Source organism: Macaca thibetana, chromosome X (assembly GCF_024542745.1).
Source record: "Macaca thibetana thibetana isolate TM-01 chromosome X, ASM2454274v1, whole genome shotgun sequence".
NCBI lineage: Eukaryota > Metazoa > Chordata > Mammalia > Primates > Cercopithecidae > Macaca > Macaca thibetana.
Window position 1 is genome coordinate 106009716 of NC_065598.1, and position 25529 is coordinate 106035244.

General features: G+C 42.5%; 1 protein-coding gene across 1 annotated transcript in view; it reads left to right on the plus strand.

Moving 5' to 3' along the window:
• Positions 1 to 25529, plus strand: part of RTL9 (retrotransposon Gag like 9) — a 97457-nt gene that overhangs the window by 31078 nt on the left and 40850 nt on the right. The gene's annotated exons all lie outside the window — the stretch shown is intronic.

Below are 25529 nucleotides of genomic sequence, written 5' to 3' on the forward strand. Positions count from 1 at the left end.
GAGTCAGCTCGCTTGTTTACCACAGAGTATTGGAAGTGTGTGAAGTGTGTTTGTCCCCCAATTAACCATTAGTTGTTTTTCTTCACTTGAAGAAGATACAAACTTGATCCAATGGAGAAACATTGCAAGTTATATGTGGCAGGATGCCATAAAAGATCTACATTGATATTTAAATAAAACACATGCCTACATTAAACAATGTTTGAAAAGAAACTGATGGGATTCAAGGCTGAATTATATTTACTGAATTCCTACAAGGTACATAAATATATGAAACATGGAGTCCCTTATAGATCCATAATGAAAACCTATTTTTTTTAAACACAAGGGTCAATTCAAGTTGAAAAATAAAATAAATGTTTACAAGCTTTCTGCCTTTTTTAAAATTTCAAAGTAAAAATAATATTTAATTGCATTGAAATATATACATATATTTTAATAACTCTGATTACCTATTTGATTGCATAAAAGAATGACGAGAACATCAACACTGCTTTTAACCACAATATTTGAGAAGTAGCAGCTCAGAAGTGTTTTTTAAAATATTTTATCTTGAAATCAGATCTCATGTACGTAGGTGAACTTGAATATGCCCACAGAGGATCTCAGGGGACTCTCCACTGCTGTAGATCCAAAAAGCAGAGGGCTAAATAGAAATCTCACATGCTGTCGTCCAGCAAAATAGAGATGGCTCTGCTGAGTTCTTAGATCATGTTTAGTTTCAGGAGGGGTTGAGCTGTAATGACAAAATTATCTGGTCACTCTAAACAAACAGTTAATTAATCTAGTCAAACAAACTTATCAGTCATGAAGGTGAAATTGTTCTTTCATCTAGAATTTGATCATAAGGGCTTCCAAGAAGGAAGCTTCTTGTGTCTCCCTTGTAAATCCTTTCTGTAGTATGCTTTTCTTTCCCACGACTGTTGAAAATTATTTATTCTTGAACCAGCTTCAGTGGTGAACAGCAGCTGGTTGCTACCTTCTCATACCCATTTTTTGGTCAACTGCAACATGGTTATTCAGCATAGCCTCGACTTCAAAAGGTGCCTGATTTACTCTGGGATTGGGAATGGAGAGAATAATTTTGAAGCTCTTTCTCTTTGCCTGTTTCCTTCCTTCCTTCCAGAACTTTGGGTTATTTTCTAGTGATCTTCAGTGTTAAAAGGTGTACTGAAAGCTCTTTTCTCCCAGGCTGATTTTCAGCCTGTCTACTGAGCTTTTTTGGGTTTGGTTTTATAGAAGGAAGTCCCCTTTTTTGGTTTTCCCCACATTCACGCTGAGGCTGTGAATGTCCACCAACTCAATTCTGAGCTACAGTTGAATAGTGTATTAAGAATACATGTGACTGCCACATGGGCCCTGGACTGCTGAATTCATGATCAAATCATTGTTTTCCCAACCATCATGCTTGGGGGCACCACATCAGTCTACAGTGAACATGGATTAATAAGTGCTGATTTAGACTAAATAGTTTTCTGATAAGTGGTACATTAAAGATTTCTCTTCCCCCTTTCTATGATTTGTATAGTAGCCACAATTTTCTATAACATTATTGCAGCCTCCCAGTACTACTTTAATGTAGAAATCTTGCACATTCCTACTTCTGGCTTTTGCTCAGACTACGACTCTATGGCAGTGGCAGAACCGTTTTAGGAATGTCTTCTGCTGTAATTTTCTCTTCCTCCCACCACTTCCACTTTAAACTTCTGGTATATTCCCTAATCAAAGAGGCATCTAAGTTGTCTTTAGTGAGAAACCATCTATATATACAAAGCCATAACATGTGAATGAAAAGGACATACTGTCAACTCTCTTGTGCCAGACACCCAGATGTTGGCAAGTAGTACTTGGACCGAACAGCCTAGTCATTGAACAGCATCCTCTTCCCCTTTTTTAATTCATCCAGATGTTTTGGCATCATAAACACATAACCAGATTTCATCCCTGATTTTGTCAAAGGCTTAAAAAACGTGAAAAATATTATGCTTCTCCTGTGATGAACAGTTACCAATGAACTCTGTTCAAAAGGGAAAACAGATAATGTTTCATTTTAAAAGACCAATAATATTGAATTAAGATAAAGTTCCCATGAGAGTATATTTTACATTCTCATGAATCGTGGATGAGTTTATTATGATCCATGCTTGTAGGAAAGACTGACAAATAAATTCATATTGATTTGACATTTAAAATAGCATGTCTAAAAATGTACAGCATCACATTAAGCGTCAAGTAATTATTCAACTATCAGCTTCAAATGTACATGGGAGAAAATGGGTCCAGAACCCAAAATGTAGTGAAAGATTTGAATGCTCACATTTCTACCACAGGTGTTTTGTTTCGTTTTGTTTTGTTTTGTTTTGTTTTGTTTTTTGAGACAAGGTCTCACTCTATCACCCAGTCTGTGTGCAATGGTGTAATATGGCTCACCGCAGCCTCAAACTCCTGGGCTCAAGTGATCCTCCCACCTCAGCCTCCCAAGTAGTTAGAACTTACAGTCATGTGCCATCATGTCTGGTTAATTTATTTTATTTTTATTTTTGTAGAGACAAGGCCTTGCTTTGGTGTCCAGGTTGGTCTTGAACTCCTGGCCTCAAGCAGTCCTCTCACTTCGGCCTCCCAAAGGACTAGGATTATAGGCATGAGCCACTGTGCCCAGCCTTCTACCACAATTTTTAAAGAAGCCAATAGCATACATTAATACATTTACAAGGGCTCACGCAAGAGTGCCTTTTGAGCCTGTGTTTGACAGGAAATTTATATTCAGATCATTGTGCCCAGAGTATATAGAGGGGTTACAGCAAAGTGCTGTACTTTGGGTTACAGTAAAGTGACTCAATTGATGTACCAAGATATTGATCATTTACACCCTTTAGGCCTGAAAAATATATTTTTCTTTGTGTTCCATGAAATTAAAAAGGCAAGGAAGCATTAAAGAGACAGCAATAAAAAGACTTGATGGTATATATATGTGAGTTTGAGTGTTTGAGCTGGGGTTGTGAGTTTGTGGGTGGATTAGAAAGCATATGGCTAAAGACATGTGCAACAGATGCAAGGGCCTGGGCTTTAGCCTTTCCTCTGAAACTTCTTTATGGGGACATGTGCAGAAACAAGCCTTGCTTCCTGGATTAAGACCACATTTGCACAATTTGCACATTGTCCCTCTTCTTGGGCCTGCTTCCCACCGGAGATTGCATCTCCCATGAAAACAAGGCAAGAACTAAAGCACTTAAGAGAGCTGATTGTGAAGTCCAACTACATGGGTTCAAATCCTGGTACCGTCATTAATTAGCTGGGTCGTTTTGGACCAGTTAACTTCCAGGACCCTCACTTTCCTCATCTACACAAAGGGCTAATAACAGTATTTACCTCATAGTTGTTATGAGAAATTAATAAATTAAGGCATGTAAAGTGCTTATCCCAGAGCCTGGCAGAGAGCAGACCCTAGTTGATCATTATTATTATTGAGCAATTACTATGTACCAGGTGCTTTATTTTCATCTCTGATCCTCACAACAGCCCTACAAGGCAGATGCTATTATCTTCAGTTTACAAGTGAGGAGGCTGAAGCTCAGTGAGATAAAGTACACTGCTCAAGGTCACACAACCAGGAAGAGCAGAAACCAGGCTCCAAGCCCCTCTGTCCCTCACTCCTAAGGCCTGTGCTATTTGCCATATCATCATCCCACTGGTGCTTCTAAAAGTTTCTTCTTCTAGAGTTCATCCCTCTTCTCTCTTCATCCGCCTCTTGGCCTACCCTGGCCTGAGAACTACTTGGCACAAACCTATACAGCAGGTCCTTGAATAATGTTGTTTTGTTCAAAGCCCTTTAATTATAATGTTAATGGGGAAAATTTGGTTTTCCCCGGGGCCACTGTCCATGGACAGGATGGCGTCCTGTCCAGGGTGGTTCCCACCTTTCGTGCTCCTTGTGTTGCCAGGATGGGCTCTGGCCACCTGTGACCCTGAACTGGAATAAGCCGGTTAGAAAATAACTGAATGAGTGAATACAAATTATTGGAAAATGAAAACTTGTAAAGTACACAATGACCATACAAACCCATGATAATAAATGACACGATAGGAAAGCGCTTAGTGAGTTGCCACTTTTGTGATTCTTCTGGAAATACTGGGTGGCAGGAGGGGCTCCTTATGATTTTACTTTGCAAATGTTTATTCCTTGACCTGACCCGCCATCGCTACAACCGCTGTCACTCATTGATTCACCAAAAATTAGGAAAATAATTCTCTTACTTGTTCTTATTAATCTTTCCTAAATGTATGTGTAGCTTACACTTATTGTTAACGTTTAATTAACTTATTAATGTTTAATATTATAAGTGTTTGGGTGGTTTTTGTTTATTTGGTTTTTTTTGTTTGTTTTTGAGACAGGGTCTCACTCCTCTCACCCAGGCTGGAGTGTAGTGGCGCAATCACAGCTCACTGCAGCTGCAACCTCCCAGGATTCAGGTGATCCCCCCACCTCAGCCTCCTGAGTAGCTGGGACTACAGACATGTGCCACCATGCCTGGCTAAATTTTTGTATTTTTAGTAGAGACAGGGTTTCACCATGTTGCCCAGGCTGGTGTTTGGATCTTTATTTAGAAGTTTGGTGATATTTTTTGTGATCAGAAATAAGCTGTGGGTACTTAACTCTTGTTTACATCAATTAACCTACAGTAAAATTAGTTTTGTTATTCGTTGTTTCACTTAAAGTCCAGTTCCCAAGAACCTGTCAAGGACGTTCAGTGAGGACTTACTGTACTCAGAGACAGCAGAGAGCAAAGGGCAAGAAGGCCGGCTGAAGGACGAGGAGGCCTAGAGCCCCTTGCCGGCTTTTGCGCATGCATCTGCTCCTGGTGGATGACTCACTTAACCTCTCCGTGCTTCTGCCTTCTCAACTGGAAAATGGAATCTGTAAGTTGCGGCACCAGGGTTGCTTCTGTAACATTCTACTTGGCCTCCAGGAAGAGGAGGCCATCCCTCTATATGTCCAGCCAGCATATGGGGGATAGTGGGGCTGTGTGTGATTCAGCCGGTGGTGTGCCAGCCTCAGGCAGCCCTAGGCTTATACTCCCAGATCCTGAGCTAGCAGCTGGAGCTTTGGGATCTGGAACTGTTACAGGGCCAAAGAACCTGCTCAGTTTCAGGGCTGTTTCTAGATAACTGCCAGGGTGTGGGAAAAGCATTTGTCATGGAAGGTGGGGAGTGTGTGTAGGTTGTTTCAGGGGCTGCTTTGTGGGAAGCCAAACGTTTTGGCAATGGGCTCAGAACTGGCTTTCCTTTTTGGGTGTCCTCTAAATTTCGAGGGTGCCCCCAAACCAGAGGGTGTCCACTTCTGCTCTCCCTAGCCTAGTGGGGAGATGAATCTGATCTTTTGTCTCAAAGCCCACATTGAAGAGGACCATTGCATGCTTCATCACCGGGCTGTGATTCCGAGACCTCAACTCCTGTCTTTTCCCCTCTTCACCAGGGCAGAGGCTAGACTGTTTCCTCTCCTCTCCCTGAACAATAGCAGTGCCCAGATTTTGGAGGACATACCACCTACCTGGCACTGTGCTAAGTACTTTGCCTGCGTTTCCTTGGTAATCCTCATGTCATCCTACAAGGGAAGTACCATTTTGTCATGATTTAACAGAAGAGGATACAAAAGCTCAGAGCCTGGAGGTGACTTGCTCAAAGTCACACTGATAGTAAGTGATAAAGCAGGGATTGAAACACAGGTCTAAATTTTGAGACAATCTTTTTTTTTTTTTTTCTCTATTTCAATTACATAATCCTGTGCATGTTTGAGGGGGAGAGACAGGTGAGAGAGTGAGATGGCAATTTGCTTGTGACCTAAGGAGGCCCTGAAATCTCCTGGGGATAAGGATGGGGGTCCTACATGAGTTGCTCAGGAAACTGGTAATGCAGCCCACACCAGAAGTCAGTGATCTCCAATGTGGAGGGCTCCAGGTCTGCCTAGCTGCTGGCCACTGGAGGCCAGTAAAAGACAGCTCCAGTGTCCTTCTAGACTGGAGGTGGTTCTTGCCTCCAGGGCTTATGGAAGAACTTTTCAGACAAAACTCTGCCTTTCCAAGCAGAAAAGTACTTTACAAAGAACATAGAGAGGTGAAGTGGGCACTTTTCAATTTTTGTCTGATTATCTAATATCCAAATGCCTTTTCTTCACTTTGGAATCCTGACTTGACCTGTTTTGTGCCCCGTCCGCCCACCACCACTGAGTCAAAGCTCAGGGCCTGGCATCCAGTATTAGTCATACTATTTGTTGCCTGAATGAATGGGGCTGAACCCTGGTCTGACTCTAAAATACATGCTTGAAAAAAGTTATTATGGAAATTTTCAAATACATACACAAAAGTAAAAAATATAGTAAAATGAACCCCCAGGTATCCATCACCCAGATTCAACATCTATCATGATTTTCTATGTTAGCTTTACCTACCTCTTTTTCTTTTTCCCTTTTATGCTTTACCCTTACATGTTTCATTATGCAACTCAAAAATAGGGATATTTTTACATACAATGATAAAATTATTATCCCCCTGTCACAAAACTAACAATAATTCCCTTCAAACCATGCTCTTGAGCACTACACTGGAGTTCCTCCATTCTACTTTCTTTCCCAGTCCCCAACAGGAAGCATTTCTCAGGCATCTCCTCTTGTACCTCCTCAGAGCTAGAATTACAGTTTGATGTGTATTGGGTACTCAAAATGTGCCCTTTTAGGTAAGCAGGCGGCCAGATTCCCCTCTCCCTGTTTTATAAAGAAGAATGGAGACACAGAGCTATTAAGGGCCTTGTACAAGGTCACACAGTCAATTAGTGACTGATAAATGGGACTCAAGCACTGTGGCTGGGTCTATACAGCCCCAAACACAGTTTGCAAGGAAATTAAGTGAAGGGACTCGTGTCCTGGGGACAGTACCATGTGTTTTCTGTTGCTGTTGAAGTCATTGCACTTCACCCATCAGAACAGCCTGATTGATGGGATCAGTTGGACGCCTATGTTTGTTTTCCTCCATCTGACTGGATTGCAACAACCACCTACAGGCAGGCTGGCCACACCCATGAGTTTTTCTCTTCTTTTTTCCATGTTCCTGGAGCTGACTCGAGAGCCCTCATTTCTCCTCTCTTTCTAGGCTTGGACTAGCTCTCTGCCAAAGCAGATGACTCCCAGAGCAGCCACAGTCTGGGACAGGGCAAATGTGAGAAGCAGAAGGACTAGCTTAACTGCTTTTCTGTTCCTGCCTCCTTCTTGTTCCAAAGACTTACTTTTATGTGCTGGGCTCTCCTGAGCTTGACCTCCATGTCTAATTCTCTAGACCTCTTCCACTCCCCTGATATCCCAGCCAGAATTTTCCAAGTAAGTCTCTCAGAGCCTTGTGTTCCAAAATACAAACTAGCTAGTGGAAAGAAGGAATCATTGCTGTTGGCGAGTAGATGACTGATCAGTCTGAGTCCAACCAGGAAAATAGAAATCACTGAGTATTTATTTAAGGGAAAAGGAATTCAATGCAGGGAATTGATTACACAGGTGATGGAAAAGCTGTGATGCCAAGCAGAGGACAATGAAGCAACCTAGAGATTAGTCACAGCAGGGAGCTGCTACTGTTCCTTGGCTAGAACCTCAGGGCTGGGACACTTAGTAGAAACTTGAGCCACAGTAACCTGGTCAGCAGAGCCAGAGCCACAAAAAGAGACACAGTCACTGCTGGGGACACCACATGAAGCAGAGGGGGAGGGAGAGAGAAATACCCTGGTTTCTCTCTCCCTTTTGCTTTCTAATATCCTAACAGTGCCTTCCATTGGCCAAACCCATCAGAGCCTGGGGAACAGCCTGCAAAGGCCAACCTGCCCCAACCGCTTCCCTGCTACAAGAGCAGAGATGTGAAAAGGAAGGAATGGACTTGGGGCGCAAACAGGCCTGAACATAGCACGGGTCGCCTCCTCCCCGCCAACCCCAAGTAACTTATTTGGATATGTTAGGGTCTATTTGGAAACAGTGCATTTACTCAACAGAATGATTCTAAAGCTGACAAGAAAGAGTTGTAAGGAAAAGGGGGTGGGTGGAGCACGAACCCGCTTCCTTGACTACCTGCAAGTCTTATCATCCAGATTCTACCCCAGTCCTCTTATTTCACTTCCTCCTGCATGCTCCATCCCGCCTCCTCCCACGCATAGGCTGACTCCAACAAAGGCAAGTCGGCCATTTTGCTTTCTGGCAGTGTGTGATGCATTCATTGGCTCCCAGGACTGTGTAAACCCAACCTTCTTGCCTGCAGGGCTTCAGCTTGGCAGCCAGGCTCTGAACTGCAATGCTGTCAGGCAGGTAAACCTGCTGGCACCACAGTCCCGAAAACGTATCTCCTGATTCCTCAGGTGTTCTACAAGTTTGAATGTGTAGGTGAAGGGAGATGGCTGGGAGGGGGAAAAGAAAGACATCAAACTACTTATGTGCTTCCCCACACCTTATTTCGTTTACTCTCCACAACTCCTCAAGGCAGATGCCCTTCTGCCCATTAAAAAATAAATTTTTAAATCTTAGAATAATTTTAGATTTACAGGACAGTTGAAAAGAGAGTACAGAGAATCCCTATGTATCCTTCACTCAGTTTCTCCTGATGTTAACATCTTACAAAATCATCTTATGTCTGTTTTTACAATTGATAAACTGGGGCTTAGAGAGGTTAGTGACTTGCCCAAGGTCATAGAGCTAGGACACAGCAGAAGAAACAGGCATAAATCCAGTTGATCTTAACTGTATCACAACACCAAGTTGAATTATTTGTTTCCAACTCATTATATTAAGTCACTCTCTGAACCTTGAACCCTTCACTTCACCTCATAGTTGGGTTGTAAACATTATCAGAGAGGATTTCTCCCATAGATCCATAGTATGTTAAAACTAAAAGGTACATCTAAGACCATTTAATCTAGGGAAGGCAAATAAGTTTCATTTCATTTGCCAACTTTAATTGAGCAGTAGAGACTGTTTGGAATCCAGTGCTGAGAATGATTCTAAATCTATGTCTTTGCTCATTAGGAAAAAAATGCTATGATTGATTACTGATGCCTGCCATAGATGTTGACTAGGAGAGTGGTGGAACTCGTGTTACCTATTAGCCATCTCTCAGTGAATGTCTCTGCCTCATTAGTGGTACAGCTCAGAACAGAACTCAGGCTCCTGACTCATGGTCTCTTGTTCTTTCTGGTTTAAAATGGACTCACAATAACAATAATAATATAATACAGTGTATCACCTAATGAGTGTCTACTCATTGCCAGGTACTCTCCTAAGCATATTCCACTTTCTGTACCTTACTTTTAATTCTCACAACAACCCTTCAAGGTAGGTACGTTTATCCCCAAACTTAGAAATGCAGAAGTCTAGGCTAAGTGAATTTTTAAAACTTACCTAAGGTCCACAGTGAGCAAGTGGTAAAGCTGGAATTTAAATGTAGGCTGGTCTGGCTCCAAAGCCTAAACCTTGTGGTCTCACTTCCTGCAAACACAATGTTGAATTTGCCCTCACAGCAGGTGGAGATGACTTTGGTCCCATTGCTTCGATTAAGACTAAACTGGAGTGAAAAAAATCATTTTTGTGCTTACTAATTTTCTTAAAAAGATTTGTCCACAGGTCATTACTTAGATGGAACTGATTTCTTTGGGCTGTTTCATATTAGATGTGATAAAAATTGACATGTTAGGAGAGCTGATGTGAAAGGCGACCTGGTTCACTTACAAATAAATGATTAATATAATCTCATTGTGTGGCTAGTCCGCATTACTGATTCTCTCACTTGGGAGGCTCAGAAAAACAACAGGTCAGAGAATAAAATCCTTGCTAGCATAAGACTATAGTGTGGGATGACCATGGATGAGTCAGGGAGAATAAGAAGATAATTAACTAAGAGGGAGTTCTATGGAGTTTGAAGATAATTAAAAAATGTTCCTTCTCTATCCTAAGAATATCTGACATTATTAGCAAAGGCAATGAATAAGATAAGGGGAAGAGGTGAGTTAATTAGAATCATGAGATACAACATTTCAAAGAAATTGACAGGGATCACATTTCAAAGGAAAGACAGTCAATTCAACTGACTTCATTAGAGCAATTCAACATTGATTAGGGACATGTTATGTGTGTGGCTGTGCTCTGTGTGCTTACAGGAGCTACTGAGATGCTGTAATCTTCTTTCCTGACATTCTACTGAATAGATACCCAAGTTTTGGCAGCGCAGTGAAGAATCTCTTACACACAGATTTGGGTGCAATTTCTAAAACTGTTTCTGCAAAATAGTATTACGTGCCACTGAGTAGATAACTTGTATGCCAGATATTACTGTTCCTGTCAGGCTAAATGTTCAAACAACATGGAAGCCTCAGTGATAGCCAATCCATTATTTATCTACCTATATTCACTTCAGTTGTCAAAACTATTCTAAATATAAGGAATCCCTTCCTTAGAGGCCCCAATATGGTTTTCCTTACTGTTCTGAGTCCTTTCTAATTGGTTAATGCCCATGCCATATTGGTTATCATAAATTTTGAATATCATCTTTTCTCTGCTCAGAGGTGTCACTCAGTAATACCCTACCTCTTCTGACTCCTCCTCCAGTGTAATCTCTCACCAGTCCTCACTACGTCCTGAACTGATGTTCCAGCTCCACTTAAATCTGTCATGTTTTGTCCCTTAACATATGGTATTCCCTTTACTTGGAATACACTCTCTTTTCTTGTCTGCCTAACAATTGCTGCTTGTCTCGCAAATATTTTCTCTGTGAAGCTTTCTCAGTGCCCTTAGGTACCCTCAGAGCCCTCCTAAATTTATCTCTATTATAATGTTTTATATTGTATGGCAAGAGTTTGTTGGATCTTCGCCCACTTGAATGTGAGCTCCTTGAGAACAGGGACTATTTTATTTATGTCTGAGTCTCTAGGGCACAAAAGAGGGATTCAGGGATTATGTAGTAAATGAATCAATGAATGTTCCCAGTTCTTCGTCATCTTTAGAGGCTACTTCCAGAGCTTTTAAATTTGGACTCCCTTTTCTTCCAAGAGGTGGTGAAGAGCAGGGTAGATGGACATGATATTTAATGAATTTCTTTTAAGTACCAGACATTGTGCTGAGCCAAACAATCATACATCTCAAGTCGATGTTTTTATTTTCATCCTCGTTTTACAGATGAAAGTGGAAAATTTAGACCAGTCACTTGCCACATTCAGAGGAGTAACAAAGATACATAGCAAGTAGGCTGCAAAGCTAGGATTTGAACCTAGGCTCCAACACCTGCATCAGCTCCCTTGCACTGTGCACTCTTCCCTCGCTTGTGTGTATGGCGAGCAGAGTCAGCTCTGGGCAAAATGGTGAAATAAGCCAAGTTTGTCTTTAGTGTCTTCAGACTCCCAGTCTGTCTCGGGGACTCGGTGCTACAGTGCCACCTACACACTGCAACACCTACTACGGCTCCTACAGCCCATCCTGCTGAGAGCGTCTCCTTCCCAACTCCTTTAGGACCTTGACCTCTGGTTTGTGTTTTCTGAAGGTAAACTGCCTTAACCTAACCTTTTCCAGAGCACATATTACATTTATTGATACCCTCCCAGAAAGCAGTCTTTAGCTTAGGAGCAGGCAGCTCCCACGGGAGGCATGTAGGTGTTTCTGTGTTGTGGTAAGGGGAAGGGGTTGCCTGGGGGCCTCTATCAAGATACACCAGGGAGGCTCCCCCTACAACCAAAAGGTGTTTGGCCCCTTTCTCAGATGGCTGAGGGCCCTGGAGTCAGATCAATAAGCATTTGAATCTTGGCTCTGCCATTCACTGATTGCGTGATTTCCCACAATTAATCTCAGTGAGCCTTTGTTTCCTCCCCTGTAAAATGGATCTAATAATAGTTCTCATCTCCTAGATGTGTTGTGATGATGACATGAGATAACACAGTTACGGTGTCCAGTACAAAATAAGCATGTAAAAATGTTAACTGTTCCCTTAAATTCATTTTTACTAGTCTTCTGCCTCACCCCCATAACCACCCAGGGCTCTCTTTGCTTCTTTGTTTCTTTTCCTCTTCTCACCAACAAGTATCTTTCTTCAAAGTCTCCCTTTCCTTTCCCAACTCCCTTCCTCCAGTATGCTCAACCTTTGGCAACCCTCTGTCCCACACTCTCCAGCTCAATCCCAATTCCAGATAATCTCTCTTGATATCCAACTGCATGACCTGATTTGAATGGGAAAACAGAGTGAAACAGAATCCCTTCCTCTGAGGAATGTTGCTATGGTCTCTCTTAGATCAAGAAGACAAGAGCTGACTTGGTGGCCCTACATCATAATCTGATGAGCACTAAGAAGGCTCACCTTGCCTATAAATATTTCTTTTTTGCCTATGAGTGATGCCAGAAACCGTCATGGTCGGCATACAATTCCTTTGAGTCAAATTGCAAGGTTTGTCTGTCAGGGTTGCCTTGGTAAGGCAGGGTTATTATTTATATCTGAGTGCAAATTCCTTGATCAGAGCCTTTCCTGTCAGGGAGAGGAGACAGAGGGGTTCCAGGGAGGCTACTCCCCAAGGAAGAGGAAGGCTGTGCTAGCATGGGTGGGGCATGTGAGTGTGGGAGCTCAGCTGACTGAGAGCTGTGTCCCCAGCTCCAATTTGCCTAGGGGTGGGCCCTGTGTGTTGCAACAGATGTGTGCTTTGGAGTCACCAAGGTTGGGAAGCCAGGCCTCAGAGGGAGTGGCTGGAGGCTGATCTCATCCTGAAATATGTGGGCTTGGATTCCCAGAGGGTGGAGAGGAGGACCAGTCCAGAGAGGAGGACATGCTTTTAGAGGGAGGTCTAAAGACAAAAAGAGGGCTTTAGTTATTTTTTTGAGCTTAGGTATAGGTGATAGTTGGGGGTAAGTGACAAAAGAAAATAGTTTCTGAAAGGGGGGTGTCTCCTTTCATGATTAGGAACAGAAGAATGAGCTCAAGGACTTCCCCCTTTTCTTCAGGAAGCAAACAACTTCTGAGGGTGTGACAGGGTTCAGTGGGTGTTCCCCTTTAAGGGAGGTTAGCCCCTACGTGAAGCTGCTTGGCTGGTAGAGGATAATTGGGTGTTCCCCAATCCAGATAAGCAGAAGCTCAGGTGCCCCTCCCTGTAGGCTTTTCAGCTTTCTTTATCACTAGCTAGGCAGGCCCTGCCATCCTTGGGAGTAGGTATGAGAGAGGGAGTTGGGAGGCCAGGCTTTCCCTGCCCCTGCTCTTCACAGAACACAGCTGAAAAAGGAAGGCCAGAGATGCGACACCCCCCAACCCCAGGGATTCCACCACACATTGCAAACCTCACAGAGGATGCTTATTCTACAAAATTTGTGGGGATATTCATAGGGACTATGGAGCTAAATAATTTGAAAACAATAACAAAACCCATTTACTGATTATTTGGTTGATAAAGACCTCATTCTTTCAAAGCATGTTGCTAGGAGCCACTGAAAGTGGACTTGACCTGAGGAGCAGCAGGGAGCTTCCACCTACTGTATACACGGACACACACAGACATACACACACACGCGCGCACGTGCACACACACACATGCACATGCCCGGCTCCTCCAAACATGTCCACGATACCAGGGCAGCAGAATTGGGGCACATTAGAGACACATTCTCTGCCCGCATTCTGAAGCTCCCTGTCATTCCCAGATCCTGGTGCTGGGCCAGACTCCCCTTACCCAGACTCATAGTCTCATAGCTATCATTCCAAAAACCCAAAAGCTCTGGAAACTGAGAGCCTTTGTAAGTTTATGACAAACTCATTTGGCAGCGCAACTTGAACTGGCATGAGGTTATTTATAGTCTTTATTTTTCACACCCTGTGTGAATATTCATGTGTTTTTGCTTCAGAAATATCAATGTACGTGATTACTGGGTACTGCCTCAGACCCTACTGGAGGTGATATATATGTGCTATATACACCCTATCACCTTTTAAAAGTCCAAAGCATTCTGAATTCCTTCAATTATACTATGCCTCCCACTGTCTTATAATGATCTGTTTGGCATGTCTCCCTCATTAGCCTGTGAACTTCTTCTCCGGTGCTCAGTACACAGTCCAGCATGGGGTGGAAGCTCGACTAATGTTTTAGGAATGAAGAACGAACAGTCTTTAGTGATTCAGGAGACTTGTTGTCATGTTCTTTCTTACATCTAAACTAAAGTACGTCATGCTACCATTCGTTTATTCTGTGCCATCAATAGCGAGGAAGAACAGTTGGTCAGGCTCCTTCATTTTTTCTCTCTTGAGGCTAAATCGTCCTTATAATCCTAATACCTTTAACCTTTTCCCCTAGATCCTCTTTTCCAATCCCTTAATCATCTTCCTTGCTGTCTTCTGAAGTCTTTACAGGTTCTTTCCTTCTGAAATAGTGGCCTAGTGCTTAGGATAGGGTTGCAAAGAGCCCAGCTATTACACATAATAGGTCTCTGGTTTCTATGGTGCTTTTCCAATCAGTTTCATTTGGCTGGGCTAAGAAGCTTTGCCTTTAAAAATACACTTGCAGGACAAACTCTAGGGGCATGAATGACTTTCTCCTGAGCATGCTGGTTGGTAATAGGAAGGGAAAACAGCATTGTCTGATCATAAGAAACTGTAATTACAAAAGCTGAAAGCAACAGGTAACACCTGCAATAGGCACCTGCATACAAAAACCACTGTTGATAATTACGGTACCTCAGCCTATTATTTTTACCTTGGGAGAACCAGCCTTGTTTGTGCGCATCATGTGCCTTTTCTCTAATAAGGTTCCTAAAGGCCATTTCTGACCACTTCCCATTAAATTCAGGGAGTGAACCTGATTCTGTCAGGGTTGCTGCAAAATCACCGGATTAAGTTAAACTCACTAATTAAGCCTGTTAGACTTCCTGTAACTCACAATTTTTCTTGGCATAAGTAAAAACATTTGACTCAGAAGCAAAATGTATTATATTAATAACCAGGAAACAACAAAATACACATAGTAGCATTTTCGGAAGCAAATTCTGTCATCCGCATTCTGTTGAAACTGCCATTGTCATTTCTCCTAATAGCCTAAAGTGTTTACTTTTGGGGTGGAAACTATACATACTGTGATGGAGATTCAGAGATACAGTTCTGTCAGTTACATTCGAAAAATATATTCCGGTGTGCTTGTTGCTTCCCCCAAGCATGAGTCAGAGCCTTTTGTGGGGTTTTGTGTAAATGTATTTTCTAAGAGGCACTGTTGGGATTTTGCATACAGGTCATTCTTTTTAAAAAGGTCAAATTGCAATTTTTCTATCCTTTCTTGTGTTGTTATCCCTCAGGCAAGAAGATGTAGAATGCCAAATTGCAAAGGGAGCTTGTAAAGCGGGGAATATTAAAATTGGATGACCAAGAGCTCCCAGAGAGGGCCTCAATGGCTGAAAGGAGCCCCTCCTGGGCAAGTGGGTGGCAGCATAAAGCCAAATTAACCTAGGAGGAGAAGGTATGGAACTTTTAGAGAAACGCTTTGTTTACCTCACCATCTTACCACGTCCAGCTGGCTGTTTCTCCAAGAATGTTAGTGCTCCAGAAGGGAGGGAAACCTGTCCCCATTGCTAATAGAAGAGGTTGGAATTTTCTTTCAGAGTTTCCAGATGTCCTTGGCAAATGCTAGTGATAGTCATTCTCTGTCTTTTAATGATTATAATAAGCTGCTTTTTAAGGGAACATTAACTGTGTGACAGGCTCTATGCTAAGTGTTTTATATAAGGTATCTCTATTAATCTTCACGATGATCCTTCCAAAAAGGTATTGCTATTACCCTCAATTTCCATAGGAAGAAACTGGCTCAGAGAAGATGGACAACATGGGCAAGATCACCCAGCTAGTAAGTGGAGGAGCCAGAACTTAAACCCAGATCCACCTGACACCAACACCTGGTTCTGAACCATGGTGTGCAAGTCCTTGTAAAGTCAAACAGCCCCTTTAATAAGCTCGACTATATTTTCTCTTTTACCAAATCGCAGAACATCTGGTCTGCTTAATTTTATGAGACTGTAATTACAGTAACGAAAAGGATGTTAGCTTACTCTGAAAACCCTAGCTGAAGGGCTTTCTATTGCTTTGTTTAGAGATTTGTTCTTTTCACTCCACCTCCACCCCCTACTCCCCAAATTGGATAGTAAGTTCTTTAAGGAAGGTTCTGGAAAGTTTTTTTGTTTTTGTTTTTGTTTTTTTCCTTTAAGTTCTGGGTTACATGTGCAGAACTTGCAGTGTTGTTACTTAGGTATACGCGTGCCATGGTGGTTTGCTGCACCCATCAACCCATCACCTACATTAGATATTTCTCCTAATGTTATCTCTCCCCTAGACCCCCACACCCCACAGGCCCCTCCTTGTTTCCATGTGTTCTCATTGTTCAGCTCCCACTTATGAGTGAGAACATGCGGTGTTTGGTTTTCTGATCTTGTGATAGTTTGCTGAGAATGGTGGTTTCCAGCTTCATCCATGTCCCTGCAAAGGACGTGAACTCATTCTTTTTTATGGCTGCATAATATTCCATGGTGTATATGTGCCACATTTTCTTTATCCAGTCTATCATTGATGGACATTTGGGTTGGTTCCAAGTCTTTGCTATTGTGAACAGTGCTGCAATAAACATATGTGTGCATGTGTCTTTATCGTAGAATGATTTGTAATCCTTTGCGTATATGCCCAGTAATGGGATTGTTGGGTCAAATGGTATTTCTAGTTCTAGATCCTTGAGGAATCGCCACAGTGTCTTCCACAATGGTTGAACTAATTTACACTCCCACCAACAGTGTAAAAGTGTTCTTCTTTTTGGTTCTGGAAAGTCTTATGCTCCTCTGCTTTCTATAGTTCTCATAGGGCCTGGCATACAGTGTGTACTCCATAAATATTGACTGATTGATGAATGTGTGGACGTTTCGTGCAATAGTTTTTGGGTTGTTCAACACCATTTCTTAATGCTAAGCAAATAGGTTAGAACCTTCAAGATGTCTGTTGTCTTAATCTAGCTGCTTGCACTGAGATAACTTTTTAATATCATCTCTGCACAGGAGCTGAATGCCTTCTTTGGCACCTGGATGATTGATTGTGTTTTTCTCCTTTTCCTCGGAAAGCTCTGGTATTGTGCAGATGCTGCTTTAGGTGATTAACAATGCTGCCAATTTCACCAGCCACCTTTGCAGACAATTCTTGAATTTTATAGGAAAGTGGAAACCTGTTTAAGTATAGTTTCTAGTTAATTCTGCTTCCCCATCCTGGTTTTCTCAATGCTACATAACAGATTTTCTTTGTGGAATGAGACAGAATAGAAAAAATAAAAATACATTCTTGATGGCTGAGAGAAGAGAGTCCTTAAGATTTTACCAGCTTGGTATTTCTCACTGTTGGAACTTCAACCCAGGATGCAGATTCATCCTAGTGAGCCCCACAGGAACCTCTGCTTTGGTCTAGAAGATACAGTGGAAATATATAGGATAGGACAGATAAGGTCAGCAGAAGCCAGTTTTCAGCACATACCATGTGATTGCTAGAATAATAAAGATAACAACCATTTACTAGCAGATTACTACGTGGCAGGTACTGTGTTAAGCATCTTATAGACATTCATTGTTGTTGCCATTTTTCCAGGTGAGCAAACTGCAGCTCAGAGAGTCTAAGTGAATTTCTTTGTCTTTAAGCAGTATGAGATAGACCCTGGACTTGAACTCAGGTCCGCCTGATTCCAGAGTACATAGTCTTTTTGCTACAGTGCTTTGCAGGGAACTGTGCTGGCTTCTCAAATGGTTTGGGGCTATCTGCGTGAGGCTGACAAGAAAACTATTTAAAGGCTGGTAGAAGAGGGCCCTAACAGAAGGTCTGACTCTCATTTTCTTTCTATTTGCAGAAGATAATTATTCCCTGTTTCAATATCAGAAGGGGATCTAGTTGAAGGCAAAAGGCCACAGGGTTCTGGTGAGGCACAAGTTCAAACCTTGCTGTAGTTGGACCTGTTCTACTGACTATCAACAACCTGGGTCCATGGGTGATGATAGTGTCTGGGGACTGGAGATTGGAGGTTCAGAGTGGAAGAGCTGGCATATGCCGCAAAATGCACCCTCTTGGGATGGAGCAGGAAACTCAACTGCAGCTGTTTAGTGGGGCACCCAAAGAGAGTGGCCACAACAGATACCAATTTAGAGAAGCTCTTGACTTTGGTGAAAGCAGAGGTCCTGCCCAGCCTAGCTGAACTGAGCAGGAGTAGGTGAGGCTTAGGAATCCTACCAGGTGCTAGTAGCAAGGATGGGACTCTAGTCCTTGGAGGCAAGGGTGAAGGAGTTCGGAGCCTGGGAAGAACCAGACAAAACCCCAGTCCCACTGAAACTGAATGACTAGACTGGTGGCGCTCAACTGAGACAATACTGCCCCCTAGGGGACTTTTGGAAAATGCAAGAGGATATTCAGAGGACTGGAAATGGGGATGCTAGATGTTCTCAAATGCCCACAACAGACTTGCAAAATGAAAAATAGTGTAGCATCCCGAATGATTTTTGAATGTTCTGCTGGACTTCTATGGAGCTGAAATCTGCTTTTCTAATTATCTAAACTTTTACTATAAATGTTTTATACCTAAGTACAAAGAGTTTTGCTTCCCCCGCCCTGACCTGACAGTTTTAATGAACTATTCTGTAAAAATATGGAATATTACACGGTTACAGAGGTTCATACAGACTCATTCATTCACCATTTCAGGAAATCGTGTCAACAGTTGTGATGTTGCTTTTGGAATTGATCAATACAGCATATCAGTTTGTGTCCATAACTGTTGCATTCATGGGGATTCTATATAAAGGCACAAGCTTCTGACCACTTCATTTAATCTTTCAATGTAGTCCTGTGTGAGCATTTACATAATTAAATACATAGTGTTTTATTATGGATTGCTTTATTTTCTCTTTCTATGGCAGGACATATATCTATCTTTTTGAACTTATGAGTGTAGGTAGATTATAGTACCTAGAAATTTAATTTCAGGATAGTAAAGGGGTGAAGCAAAAGCAGATTTATTATAAAAAAGAGGATGTTAAGTCTGATAAGGTTGAACACCACTGTGCTAGCCTGATGGCTTCGTGAGGGTCAGGACCATGTCTGTTTTGCTTCCGTTTGGCCTAATTAACTGAGGTGCTTATAAATAATGAATAATGAATGTGTATGCAAGCACACAGCTGGATTCAGGCATGTAGGTCAGCATAGTCGGGGTGTATAACACTGGCAGGAGATGGGGACTTTTGAGCACCAAAAGAGGGCAGGATCCCAGTTATCAGAAGAGAAACTGTAGTTCTGAGTTTGCCTCAAAGCTAGAGCGTCCTAATGTCAAGGCCCAGGGCTTCTTACAGTCCTCTTATCTCGAGACATGCTGGAGCCAAGGGACTGACGTCAGATGGTCCCAGTAGTGAAGAGTTGTGTTTACATTCTCACTTGCTGGTATCAATCATAGGGGCCCAAAGACCTCACTGCCTAAAAAGAGGGCTGTTTTCCAGCTTGGCTGTACCTCTTTGCATTGTTTTGTCTGGCCAAGACAGAGAGGATACCAGGGAAAATGAGGCTCGAGTATTGTATGTATAATCTGTCAATGCCCTCCATGCTCCCATTAAGATCTCAGGCTGTTTTGGCCTTCAGGCAGATCCAGCCCCCTTATTTTTCTGTTGTTGCTGCTGCTGGGTTTTTTTTTTTTTTTTTTCCCACTCCCCTGATCCCATAAATAATATGTGTACTCCTTCCTTCTGGGTCCTGTCCTCAAAGGTAACTGCTAAATATCTGACAAATGAATCGCTAAAGCCTTCAGGGCTCCTGATGAGAGAATGGGCTCCCACTTAGCATGAAGGGCAGGGGGCAGCACCTCACTTAGAGATATGATGCATAAGTACAGAGGGAGGTATTGAACCGCCTGTTGTCAGGAGCAGAAGGGACCCTGAGGTCATCTGGTTCACTAGATCCCAAACCTGGCTGTACAATGGAATTACCAGGAATGCTGGTGAAATACAGATACAGTGTGGCTCCTAATCCTCAGAGTCTGATTCAGTAAGTCTGAGATGAGGACTTGAATTATCTGCATATTATTAACAGTATCACTGGTGATTTCGATGAGGAACCTAGTTAGGGAAACCACTCAAACTGACTTCCTCATTTTATGGGTAGCCAGCTGAGTCACCGAAGGGATGATGACTTGCCCCGGGTCACATAGCAAGTCATGGCAGAATTGGAAATGGAACTCGGAGTTTTTTCTCCACTGTATTGGTGGTGGGACGATCTGACATTATTAGTGTGGGAAGAAGGACCTTAAATTTCACTGTACAAGCTGCTGCTCACTCTGCCTAGAGGTAGAGGACAGAGGGCATCTTAAAGGTTGTTTCTCCTTATAATAAGCAGTACATTTACTTCAGAGTTTGGAAGTGAATCAACAAAATACCCATCAAGATTAGTAGGACAAGAAGAACTCGCCAATATCTTTGACGATGTCTATCCATAAAAAGCCAAGTGAAATAATGGAGGTAATTATCCACCTATTTTGTTCGAACAGTTTGACCAAAAATCTCCTGGTAACTGAAGGAAAATAGAAGCTTTTAAAAATTGTTGTCTCAAGTAGCCTGAATGTCATCAACTCCCACTTCACTTTTCTTTTTCTGTGGAGATGCTCTCCCAGATGCCTGTCTCCTGGGGGTAGCAGCTTTCCACAGACAAAATGTCCACAGCTTTGGGAAGTATGGAGGGAGAAGGGAAATATTAAGTGAAATGGGATGTCAGGTCAAGCTGCGTTGGTTTTGATGTAGTCACCTGTCCTTTCAAGATAACCTTTTGGATCCTAGATCTGTTGTAGCTGGGGCCTTGGGACAGGTCCCGGCAGCCTCCAAGCCACAAGCTTATCATTTTGGCATAATTCAAGGCAGCCTCCTTGAAAGGCTCCACGATGGCAGCTGCTCCATTAGCAACTGGATGAAAGCAATGCCAAATCTCTTTATTTAAAATTAGACACTTCCTATTTTGGTTCCTAAATGGCAAATTTATCTGCTCTCTGCCTCCAGTCTTCTGTGTCCAAAGCTGCCTTAATGTGAGGTATTTCAGCAGCAATCAGCAAGTGTCTGCCTATTTATAAGCAACAGAGCTGCCATGGGTCACTGCACTTGTATCTCTGAGCAAGAGAAGTCAGGGGGTCCATTGGAAAGGAAAAATGCTGTGGCCTCCGGCAGTGAACCTTGGCGTGGGTCAGGGAAGACAGTTCAAGTGCACCAGAGAATGGAGCTGTAATGAGTTCAGTTGTGTATCACTGGCATGGAAGTCAGCAGTCCCAAGATCTAGGAAGAGTTTGGTCACCACTAATTTGCTACATGACCCTGGGCAAGAGTTGCCCCTTCTTGGGCCTCAGCCTCAACATTTCTGGGGAAAAGGATGCACAATTTAATGCATGGTGCCATTTACTGTGACAACCAGCCTGCCATCAAAATATAAAGCTGAATCTTTATCTCACTCCTTATTCCAAAATATAATCCAATTAGGTCAGATTTAGATGTTAAAAAGAGAACCATTAAAAGATTAGAAGAAGGCATAAGAGAACATTGAGGTAGGGAGTCTTTGCAAAGCAACAAGAAACTGAATGATAGATTTGACTATGCAAAATTTTAACAACTTGAGTATGGTGAAAGATATCTCATGCAAAGTGGAAAGACAACATATAAACCAGGATAAAGTCACAACATAGAAGGAAGACAACGGTTTATTATTCAGAATACTCCAACAGCTCCGTTGTAAGAGGTGTGTTATTTTCTTTACAGTACTTACCATGATTTGCAATGACATGATTTAGCTGTTTGCTTTTCTATTATTTCCTCTGCTTACATGTTAGCTTCATGAAAGCTCAGGCTTTGCTTACTCACTATTATATTTCTAGTGCTAGACTGGTGCCTGGCATACAGTAGGTACTCAGTAAATACTTGTTGAAGGAATGAATAAATGAGCTTCTATAGATCAGTGAGAAAATGATGAACAATTCACTAGCAAAATGCTCAAAGAATAATGAACAGGCAATTCACAGAGGAAACCCAAAGGGCCTATGCCCTATTAAAAGGAATTCCAATCAGTAATAATTAAGAAATGCAAATTAAAACAATATTGAGATGACTGAGATGTCAGTTTTTACCTCTCAAATTGGCAAACATTTAAAGGGTCACGAAAACCCAGGGTTTGTGAGAATGTGGTGAAATAGGCACACTCATTCACTCTTGATGCACACCTGGAGGACAACTGGAAATGTTCTTTGAGTCAGCAAGTCCTCTCTTAGGAGTTTATCTTTGCAAAATGCTCCATGTATAAGGATGTTCATTTAAACATTATTTGTAAATAGGAACAAATTGAAAAAACTAAATGACCTCGGTGAAGGACTGGTTAAATCATCTATAATACATCCCAATAATGACATACTAAGCATTACTATGCTAATGATTAAGAGTTTGAGCCTTGGTTAGACTGCCTAGGTTTGACTTCCTCCTCTAGCTTTTATGAGCTATGCGACCTCGACCAAGTTTCTAACCTCTCTGTGCCTTTTCTCATCTGTAAAATGGGAAAAATAACCATTCATGAAGTTGTGAAGAGTAAATAAGATAATTCATGTGAAATATTCAGATAGGACCTGGCACAGAGCATTTAATAATTGCTATATTATATTTCAACTACTAGTATAATGACGACAATGATGATGTAGCCCCAAATAAAGACAAGCAAGGTCTTTAAATACTGATGTGCAATGACATCTCCAATATAGTATTGTGATAAAAGCAAGTTGCAGAAGAGTAAGTATAGTAGGATCTGATTTTTGTTAAGGGTATTATATGTTACACATACAGGAAAAGACTGGAAGGATAGACAGACTGTCAACACTGCGGAGTAGAATAGGAGAGGTAGATTTTCCCTTGAGCAATAATTAGAGTTGTTTGAAACAAGCATGTGTTACTTTTATAATAAACAAAAGATGTAAAGGGGAAAAAAAGCTCCATTTGGAATTCCGAGGACAGTTAATCCCACCAGGCTTCACATCCCCCAGTTCTTGGCCACAGCCCAAACGTTAAGCCTCCTTGCTCGTCATCTGTCCTCTCCCATACCATCCTCATACTGCTCAGTGCTCCCATCCCCGCCACCCCGACTCATCCACCTCCCCACTACCACCCTCTCTCACTCTTCTCAGTACCCTCTGGAAGCCTCCACCTTGCAATAAACAATTCCCCCTGCACCCTGGATAAATTTTACAGAACACTATTGTCTACCTCGGGGCCTGAAGTGCTGAAACCTGAGTCTCCACGGCGGATCTCACGGCTTTGCCACCAGCGCCCTCTAGTGGACACTGTTCACACTCCCACAATACAGGCACCCTAGGGCTAGGAGGTGGGATCTGTGCTCTAGCTTCCCCTGTTTGCTTCCAGGCTGTTAGTCCTCCGTCCTCAGCCAAGAACTCCTCCTTCTCATGCCATCTGGCTACTTCTCTCCTCGTTGACGCTTCTTTATAACCATCCCCTCCTGGTCAGCCCCCCTTCCCCACATTCAAAGAAGAGTTCGACATCTGGCTCACTGTCTTCTTCTCCACCCCAAGTCCTGACATCATTCTGGGTGAGTTGGACATCGTGATCCATGTACAGGACACACTCTCATCCTAGCCTTACCATGCTTCATCATCAGTCAGAACCCCCTACCATCTACACCTTGCTGGCTGGCCTCAACACTCTTCTTTTTACCTCAGGAGGCTCTCCAGGTTTCTGAGCCCCCTCCATTCATTTCTTCCATCCCATCAGCCCCTTTCACCTTACTACCTTCCCTCTGCATCCTCCAAAATGATGCTGATAAGAATAACAACGAATATGTATATGCCAGGCATTTACTACCCATCTTATGACATCATTTCAATAATCTCATGTTATCCTCACAATAACTTTATGAGGAAGGTACTCTTGTGGTTTTCCTTTTAATGAGGTGACTGAGGCTCAGAGAGGTTGAATGACTTACCCAAAGTCGCACAGCAGAGATGAGATTTGAAGTAAGGTCTGTTTGCTTTCAGAATCTTGTGTATATCCCCAACTCCCTTGCCCTGTGTCTTTCTGCTGCATCCATGAGGCAAAATCCCAAGTCTGGATAAATTTAACTGACAGTTTCCTCCTCTGTGCTTATGCCCAGATGGAGGAACATTGCTGGAGAAAATCCCATCACTTTGTTGGTTAGTCCCACCAGAAAGTCATAGTTTCCAACCTCAGCGGGGCCCCTCGACTCAGCTAAACAATCCTTCTAACTAACTGTCCTGACAATAGCACTTGCAAACTTTCTCCATAGCCCTCTGGAGTCAGACTGTCTGAGTTAGAGTCTGCCTTGGCCACATCCATGCTCCATACCATGCCAGCCTTTAAGAAAGGGTGAAGTGGAGGAAAAAGGATGAGGGGAAAGGGGAAGTGACATGTATTGAGTGTCTTCTAGGTACCAGCCACTGTGCCAGGTGCTTTGCATGCAGTATTTCATTTAATCCTGCCAGCAGCTCTGCAAGGTCAATACTCCTGTTATTTTTGCTTTACAGAGGAGGAAGCTGAGGCACAGACAGGTTAAGTCACTCACTAACGTGACACAATTTGTACGTGGAGAAGCCATCTCATTCGTTTAGACCTTCCTTATCTTGATGAATTATTGTGACAAGCTGCTAAATGGCTCCACTGTTACCTATCTCACGGCCTACAATCTACCTTCCATTCTGTTGCTGGGACAATCTTTCTAAAATGCACACTTGACTGTGCTACTACTCTGCTTAAAGTCCTTCCAGAGCTTCCCCTCAGTCTTCAGAATGAAACAGAAACCTTTGATCTTAATGATTTGGCCCCCTCCTTCCTTTCTCACTGCATCCACTACCACTTGCCCATGCAGTCACACAGAACTATTTTTGGTCACCTGATGACACCTTGCTTTCTTCTGAAGAAAGAAAAAAGCATATATATATATATGTTCTGCCTCCCCATCCTCCACACCCTTTCCTGTGCACCTTAAATGCTCCTCTTGTGTGCTTTCTCAGCATTCATGTTTATCTCAGTGTGTTATAATTTCCTGCTGTCTTGTCTGTTTCCCCCATTAAACTGGAAGCAGCTTGAGAACTGGGATTGTGCCTTAGTCATCTCTGCACTCCCCAGGGCCGTAGCACCAGAGCCATGGTTAAATCTATGTTAGCTGAATGACTGAATGAATGAATGAATGGAGTGAATGAGAGAAGAAAAAGCTCTCACTTGGAAAGTTTAGTGACATGAGCTGTATGGTATCTGATTCTTGGCTGAAGCTGCTGCAGTTTTTCCCTATGACTACAGTGCTATAAAAATATGTCTGCACGTGGATAAAGACTGGAAGAGAACTTTCCACACAAAATTAAGAGTTGTGTTAGAGTGGTGAGTGATGGATGCTTTTTTCCCCATTTTCAAAACGTTCTTTAGTACTGCTTTTGGATTGTTTTGGCAATGTAGCAGACATTGTAGAAAT